Source organism: Fragaria vesca, linkage group LG2 (genome assembly GCF_000184155.1).
Source record: "Fragaria vesca subsp. vesca linkage group LG2, FraVesHawaii_1.0, whole genome shotgun sequence".
Taxonomy (NCBI): Eukaryota; Viridiplantae; Streptophyta; class Magnoliopsida; order Rosales; family Rosaceae; genus Fragaria; species Fragaria vesca.
In genome coordinates, this window is record NC_020492.1 from 24,867,561 (window position 1) to 24,876,901 (window position 9,341).

A 9,341-nucleotide genomic window follows, 5' to 3' on the forward strand; every position below is an offset into this window, starting at 1 on the left:
CGCTTGACTTCGAGTTCCGGATTCGGAGGCGCCCGACGCCATGATGGCTGCAGTGGTTCCCTCCTTGCTTCAGGTTCCGAGTTTGAAGTCGGCCTACAACTTGGTGGCTGAGGTGGCTTCTGCTTTGGCGGAACAATAAGTCGGCAAAAGACATTCACCTTAGGGCTAGTGTCGTGTGCGACCTGCTCACAAATCTTTGGGGGTGGTACGGGTGGCATTTGGAGTAGTGCTCGCAAGCCCTTTGCCTCCGCCATATTTGCTCGGGTGTTTGTGCAAGCTGTGAGGAACGTACAACGCCCTCATCGACAGCCCGCATGGCACACATGATGCTACCATACTTTTTATGCAGCTTTCGCTACTTGGACTTGTTAATGGTGACTACCTTGCCTCCATGCTGCGTGTACCACACTCCATCCCTGATTGCTGACTTAGACGTTAGCGGGATGTAAGGGTCGATCAAGATACCTTAGCGGGAGCTGGAAGCAATATGGTGGTGGTGCTCACTACTGGAGTCAGATACGTCCATCTCATTTGTGACCGGGGATGAAGACACCTCCTTCGGCCAGTGTGTGTAGATGATTGTCTCAAGCCGCTATATCTTGTGTTCCAACTCCTCTCGGGTCCTGGGGCTCATAGGTTGGTAGTTCTTGGTAGGAGACGGTCTGTCGTCTCTCATAACCGCCTTGCCCTTGTCATTTGGCGAGGGACGGTCTCGAGCAACCTTATTGACCAGCTATCGCGTTGGGTCATTGAGTATTCCTCCTTGGTTGGCCAGGATGGTGTAATTATTCGTCCGTCGCTTGTGGTTTTGGCCCGACGGCTTGCGCAGACCCGCATTTGGGGGTAGATCTAGTGTTATTCTTTGCTGGCCAAGCCGAGGCCATGCGTTATCAGTTGTTGCAATCATGAAACCACCCTTATCCTCAAAGCGAACGTACCCAAGATCTAGCCAGTCTTGGACCTGATCCCTAAGCTGTTGGCATTCGTTGGTTCTGTGTCCCCAACTATCATGGAACTTACAATGCTGGCGGCCCTCTTTGTACTCAATATAAGGCAAGGACCTAGCCACGGTGACGAATCTGTCTTCGATAAGGTTGTCTAAGACCTCATGAGCGAGGTTGACGTTGTAGGTGTACTGGCAGGGTGGTCGATGAGAACTACCCTCACCTTCTTCGCGAACCCTTTTGGGTGCCCGACGCTGGTCGTCGTCTTCAGGGTAATTGACCTAGTTTACTTTGACCATGCCAACTAAGGTTGGGAAGGGTTCTACGTCCACCAAAGAAGCCGTGCTACCCGGCGTCTTAAGCTTCAGTTCGCTAGAGTTTAGACATGTCTGTATCTGGTCTCAGAGTTTGACACAGTCTTTAGTGTACATGGTTGTAGACGTTATGGAAGGTACAATATTTCATGTCCTTCAACTCTTTCACCGGGATCTTGTGGTCTAAGCGAACATATTTCGCCTTGATCAAGTCATTGAAGACGAGATGGGCGTTCTTCGCGTCATATGTATATGACTCATGCTCTGGCTTAGTCCATGCAAAGGACTGAATGGTGACTGGTTCGCGCATCATCTTCAACTTCTTCAGTTTGTGAGTTGGTGGCTTACTTGTCAGCTCAACTGCTCCAATATCCTCATGGTCTTGTTCCATGTTGGTCTCCTCGGGCCTTTGATAATAGAGGTCATAAGTAAGGGACTATAGACTTAGTGCCCCCACTGTTCCGTTCTTCCCTAGCATGTAGGTCCCCTTAGAGACGTTTGCCTTCTTATTCATTTCATTGAGAATTAGCTCATAGCTGCCGACCTTGTTAATTAGGTCGCCCATGAGATTGAAACGCTCCCCGTAGTGCTTTAACCGCTGGCGATGTTCAAGGCCGTGGATGACCAACTTAATGGCTTCCTGTTCGGGTAGCAGGTAATCACACTTGGCTTGCTTGATTTTGAAGCATTGGAGGAATGACACTTCAGATTTCATGCATTGCTGACTCATCTGGGTAAGGGAGTCGAGTCCAACCTCCTGCTCAATGGTGCCATAGGTCTCTCTGAAAAGCCTTTCCATGGTACCCCAGTCCGCAATTGACCTGGGTTTCAATCTAGAGTACCAACTGAAAGCAGCCCCAGACAGGGAAGTTCCGAAGACCTTGAGTTTGAGAATATCATTGTTCCTATACTGATCACACTGGACCTTAAAGCATGCCATATGTGTTGCTGCATCCTCCTTTGTTTCCCCAGAGAACGTCGTAAAGACAATATGTTCTTAAATCCATGAGGGAAAGGATATTGCGCCACGCTATCAGGATAGGGGTCGTGATAATGCAAGTTGGCATCACCTTTTCCGGTTTGCTCCTTGACAATGCTAGAGATAAGCTGGGGCCAATCGGCTGCCGTCACTGGTGTAGACTCTACCTCTTCTTCATGGTTTGGCCATGCAAAAAGACTAACAGCTTGTCCGACAATCTTAGGAGTTGGACTGGAGTGAGCCACGATCGGGTCATTCGATGTGCCAGCCCCATACTGTTGAGGGTTAACAGTACCCTTTGGCGCTGCACTAGGGCTGCACGGAGGAGGTGAAGGAAACAATGCCTTTAAGGTACCAGCTCCTAACCCAAATTGAGGAGGTTTCTGCATTTCGACTTTAGGGTCAACCCTAGAGCGCTCGTTAGGCGTAATATACTTTGAGGTTCCCTCCGTACTACCCATTTCGGTGAGGTCGAGGCCATGTCCTTTTGGCGCCTGGGACCTCATCCAATCTTCCACTTCTAGCAGTCTCAAGCTCAACCTATTGTGCTTATCTTTGTATTCATCGAGCTTGTCCAGGTTGTTCTTGCTTCCAAAGAAGGAAGAGGTCCGCTGATTCAGCAACTTGGTATTGTGCTCATCTAAGCGACAGGTTTGTTCATCAACAGTTGCACAGTTCATCTTCAAGGTGTCTGTAGTTTGCTCTAACTCCTTTTGGATTCGTTGGAGGGATCCTTCAAATATGTCTTTGTCTTCCCTGATGCGACCTGCAAACAAGTTGAATTCCTCACTTAGTCCCGCGAGGTTTTCCTGGTTGGCAGTCCAAAGGACTCTGTCGTTCGCGACCTGTTTAGAGAGGTATGCGACACTCTGTTGAGTGGCGTCGACTTTCGTATCGAGGGAGTTGAACTTTCTTTCCAAACGAAGGACGGCCTGATCGGTATGGACTACAAGCCCTCGATCATAGCCAAAAGGTGAGCATCCACTGCTGGCGCAATCATTTGGCTGACTTGTTCCGCAATCAGAGGAGTAGGTCTTGTGTCCTGGCTCGGTTGTGGTCCTATCATTGTGGCTTCGCTAAAGTTCGAGTTACCAAACTGAGCAAGCACCTGATCTTTGGTGAGAGATCGGCAAGCCGCGTTGTTATGGGGCTTGTACCGTGGTGATTTATGCTTAAGACAAAAAATCTGAGGTTTCCCGTAGGGGGATTCGCCTGGTCCCAATGGTGAATAGGATACTGTACTCCTGGTCCCATTGGGCGTGCCAATGTTTTGGCCACGATCCTCATCAAGAGTAGAAAGGTAACTTAGCTATACCAAAAGTAAAACGACAGGTGCGGGCGTGCCACCGTGCGGACGCGGAACGTGAATACGTTGGTGCTGGACTTCTAATCAAACAAAAAGGGCTCCGGTGCCACCTTGTGGATGAGGAATTATGAGTAGCCTTCATATTCACTTGCAATCGATACTCACTGTTGTAGCGAGCAGAGCAACTAATCGGGACAGTAAATGAGGGCGAGACCGAAAGAGCTCTGTAAGCTAAGGCAAGGTGCGTTTTAACGCTAGGGTTTCGAGAAGCTCGAAGATTTGTTGTAGTTGTTGTATGATTTGATTGTGTCTATGAATGATCCTCGAACCCTCCTTATATAGTGGTTCGTAGCTAACTGATAAAGATGCAATCACAATCTGAGTTGGACTCTGCTACAAGAGTAACACAAGGACACATCTCGCTCGCGAACTAAGCAACTGGATGATGCGTGTCCAGCGATACAGATAGACTTCGCCTAGGTCACAAGTGTTAATCTTGCGTTATCGAAAACTTTGTAGTCTCCAACGCGAACTCAAATAACAAGGGTTTCCTCATCCCGCGAGGCGCCACAGTCCTCATAGAAAACCAATAGAAAACCAACTCGCGCGCCTCCGAACTCACGCCCTTAAAAGGCCTTACTTCTAAAAAAGGCCACAGGTACTGGCTCAAATGTTATCCAAAGCTTATTACTTAGTCTTGGACCGAAATACTGACCGGGCTCAAACAGTTACGATCTCTCGTACTTTGGCACAACCACACTGAGCACCCCCTTCTCTACAATTGCCTTAACCTCATCCATCTTGCACATATTGGGCAGCTAAAACACAGTATCCGTACTTTTGGTTTGGATTTGTAGATGTCTCTTCTCATGATTCACAGACACAAGGACCTCAAAGTTGGGGCAGTCTTCCACATTCTGTCGGACATAATAGGGGTCGACCTTGTCATACACCACCACCAGAGTATCCTCGGATTCAAAAAAGGCAAAGGGTCTGTGAGTGCGGGTGATATTCAAGTGTTTGTTCTCAAGATCCACGAAGACATAAGCCTTCTCGTATCCTTTATATCTTTGAGGTTCATAACGACTATTAAAGACCGCGATTAGGTGAACTAAGAGTCTTGAAAGGGGCTTAGAGAAGACAGAGGGGCGACTGGAAATCAAAAGAAACTTGGGGTTGAGTGCTAGTGAAGACGATAATATTGATAACTCCATTGAGCTCGATCAAATTCGTAGGAGAGCAAGAATGAAAGCTTTTTTCCTTTTTCTGTTCCAATGATAACATTATAAACGGGTTAGGGTTTTAGCCTAGCAAGCACAACTTGACCTAAGGGATCCTATTTTGCTTATTTGAGAAGAGGCACTTCAAGTAAGAAAGCTCTTCAAAACTCTAAGACCCTAGACTGCACACACATTTCCTCTACAATCTATTTTTCAAGTGCGTGACATATTTTAAATTTTAAATTTAAAACTACAAATACACGCATAATTACATCAGTCACCCACTTATGGCTCATTTGGTTGCGGCGATGAGGGAGGGTTGTTGGCGAAGTAATGGCAACACCAGAAGTGGCACGATTCGAGTAGAGGTTTAGGCTTAAGCTCACATTTGGGCCCAACCTAGGCTTGTATTTTTATTGTATAGCTTAGGTTTATTTGTTTCAGCTTTTAGTTATTTACCTAGGTTTATTAGGGCTGTTTTTTGGGCAAGTGGTTGCTTCTAATAAAGTCAGTTATGACTGCATGAATAATGGAGTTTTTGATCTTTACATTCTTAAGAAGATTGGTGTTTCTTGCAAGCCTAGTAAAGCTTCGTGCATTGTGGAGGTCAATTGGCATCCTCCAATATTGGGTTGGGTTAAAGTCAACACTGATGGTGTTTGGCGTAGTTGTTCGGGACAAGCGGGTTATGGAGGCATATTTTAGAATTTTAGAGGTGGAGTTCTGGGTGCTTTTTGCTCCAATTTTAATATGGCGAGTTCGGTGACAGCAGAGGTTATGGCAGTCATAAAGGCTATTGAGCTAGCATGGGTGCGAGATTGGAAACATGTATGATTGGAGGTTGATTCTTCCTTAGTTATTACTTTTCTTCGCTCACCGCATTTAGTGCCTTGGCAGCTAAGGGTTGAGTGGGGTAATTGTTTATATCGGATATCACAGATGCATTTTCGTTCTTGTCATATTTTTCGTGAAGGTAATCAGGCAGCAAATGCTCTTGCTAACTGCGGCCTTTCTTCAAATGGTTTGACTTGGTGGGATTTGCCGTAGAGATTATATGAGACTCCCTAATTTTTGTTTCCGATAGATTGTTGGATATTAGTTTTTTTTATCTGTCTGTTACAGCTTTGTTTCATTTTGGTAACTTTTTTTATTAATGAGTTAGGCTTTATGTTCTCTCCTTACTTTTGTATTCTTTTATTTTTCTTTTAAATAAAACTCATTAGAAGTTTGGGCATCTAACCTGTCCTCTGTTCATAAAAAAAAAACGGCTGCTTGCAGTAGAGCATTTTATCCTAGTTTTTGGGCTTCGGTTTTAGCTAGGATTTTTAAGTGCTACCGGGGTAGGCAATTTTGCATTAGATGGTCTTGGTAGTGATCAATAATTTGGATAGGCTTTCAGTACAACCCTCCTGATTGTGTCTCTATGGCTGATTACTTAGTTCGTTTTCTGCCAAGACAATTTGAAGATTGATTAAGACACTTCAACTTAGGGTATTACATCATAATGATTGCTTAGGTTCTCTTAGGTGATTTTAGATGGTTCAAGTGTTACGTAGTTCCCACGGGCGGATCATATTTATGTTGTTATTTATTTTGTCGATCAATAAAAATATTGAATTAACCTTTGTTTAGTCCTTAAAGTTTAAGGAATTCATATATTTAGTCCTCAAGGTTTTAAAAACATCTATATAGTCCTTAAGGTTTTGATTTCTCATCCAGAAGGTCTTTTTGTTAAAAACTTCCGTTAAAACACTGTTTTTCCGTTACAAAAAGATTTTTTTTAAATTTTTTTTATCCTTACTTTTAAGTAATTAGACTCATCCCTTTTAAAGAACTAGCATTCAACATGCCAACATTTCACCTAATGACCTCCTGTCTAATTGTTACTAAACATGGCGGAATCACTGCTGTCTTAGAGTGGAAAAGCCTAATTTCTTATCATTACAAAAATACATAAAAAGTAAAATTGGAATAAATATGCAATGAAAATAAATGTTTTTGAGACGGATTATGGGGCACAAGATAGAATTTATTTATTCAGATATAAATACAAATACAAAACCCAGAGCCTCGCTCTCAGGGAAACAACTAAATGCTGTTTAGCTACTCATACTTATAATTACAGCATAAATACTTACTTGTAAATAAGCACTCCACACCAGATGATTACAACACACCACACAATAATCACTTTATTTTCACACTATACTAAAAAGACTGTATTCTGGCTATCTTACTTCTTGAGAAAGGTTAAGAGAATTTCAAACTTTTATCTCAAGTTTCTGATCGATGCCTTCCTACTGAAGCCTAAGGCTCCTTATATAGGTAGCAGACTCCAAGCTAAAATTAAAACACACCTAAACATTGTGGAGGACAGGAGGAATCCTTATCTTGATAACTTTTACTTTTGTAAAAGAAAAGTCTACTGACTTCATGCGTCGGCAGCCACTTGGTTTCTTTTGAAAAGAAAAGTTGATTGTCTTGATGCGTCGGCAACCGTTCATTTTTTCAACATATTTACTATGTTGTGATATACCTCTAGATCTTCTTCATATCCTGCTGAAGAGTCAGGACCACTATATTCCCACTCTCTTGTAATGCCATCTTCTTCTTTGTCAAGATCTGAATCAAAAGAAAAAGAATTCTTATACTTTTCATCCTTCTCAACTTTTTCTAGCCATACAGTAGTAGCCAGAGTGCAATCAACTTCTTTCCTCATAAGAGCTGTGAAAATGTCACAGTTCTCTGGTGGAGGGTGATTATAGCAAGTGACCATTATTTTCTCTCCACTTGCCAAAAGACTTGAATCATAGTCTCTTAAGACCACAACATTGATAATAGCTATTGCCATAGCCTTCATCCATGGGATGCTCTGATTTGGTCTACCATTGCCACCTACAATGGCTGGTTTCTAAACAGGACTCTGGATTAACCTGACAAAATGATAAGGAGAGATATAATTTGTTTGTCCATCTACTACCGTCCATTCTGGAGGGGTAGAGATGAATTTTAATCTACTACCGTCCATTCTGGAAGGGTAGAGATGAATTTTAATCTCAAAATACATCCATCAGGTCTAATGTTCTTGACAGCCTCAGATATTATATCTGGAAATCCATTCAAATCTTCATTAGTTTTTGTCCAAAGGTTATAAACAAAACCATTTTCCACAAGCCACAACTTGTGTTTTTAGGGATGCTCTGCTTGAACATCAACCAAGTATCTCCTATAATAAGGGCCAGGAACTATTGATAATGTTCTTGGAAGAACATCTTTACCTTCTCCTAAGAGATTGTGAAACTTATACCATTAAATTGCTAGCATAGGAATTTTAGCACTTTCAGGATTTTCAAGGTAAACAGCCTTAGAACTTCCTGCTTTATTTTCTGCTTGTACACCTTTGTCCTTTGTATGGAATCCATACAATTCTTCTGTTAAAGCTTTAAGTGTCTGAAGTAAATGAGCTTCATTTTCTTCATAGAATGAATACATAATATTATCAATAATAATCTTTTGCTTAAAGGCCAATAACCTTTCTGTTCTAAATACTGGTTTTTGAAAGATTTTCAAAGGCTGATCATGAATAACCTTTTTTCCAATAACAAAGGGTAGTTTCGCTGCCCTAGAGGGGGCTTTTCTGCTTTTTGGCAAAACAGCAGCCATAAACGGACTTGACATGCTTTTACCGTCTGCCGTTTAAGACGGGCTAGCCGGTCTTTTACCTTGAGATCGATCAGTTGAGGCTGTACCTTTCGGACACAACAAAAACTCATGTGCGAGTTTTTCTTCATCAGAAGTAACAGACTGATCTGCATCTTTTTTAGAATGGTCTGAAAACTCATCCCATCCTTGATCTAGTCTTGGCTTAATTCTTTCCAAAGGCTGGCTTAACTCAGCAGCCCCATAAGAAACAATATATTGATAACCTGGTCCGTCAAGGAGAGATCCTACGGTTTTATCACCGCTCTTATATCTTTCCCAAATCTTCTTTTTCTCTGATACCGGTTTCCGGCTTCTTGGATTGCGACCTTCTCTTTCAAACTAATAAAACGTATTTGCACACGCATCAATTAACCCTGTCAACAAATCAATCGTAGTATAAAGCAAGCAGGGATCGTTCTAAACCGGGGATCCAACTACAGGGTAGATCCACTAACCTAATATAAATGTCGAAATAAGCATATAAGGTTTAAAGGCTTGATGATTTCGGAATAGACATTGGAAATAAATCCTAAATTACCTCTATACATATTTATATGTGATCAACCAACAATCATGCAAACACAACCAAACAACCATGCAAGAACAAAGAAGACGATCTCTAATCTCAATTAAGTCCACACCGTGAGCAAATACACAACCTAAATTTGATATGCACATAAGTTCCTACGTGGTTCCTATGACATAGACATACTTTGAATTAGACTACGGGTTTCCATCATCATCGTGACACAAACAAGCTCGGCTACGTGCTCTACTTATAGGTCACACACATAAACTAATCATGCAATTACGTATCACATAAAGAATACGATGTGTTTAAGCTACAAGTCCAAATCAAACATAAGGTAGAAAAAT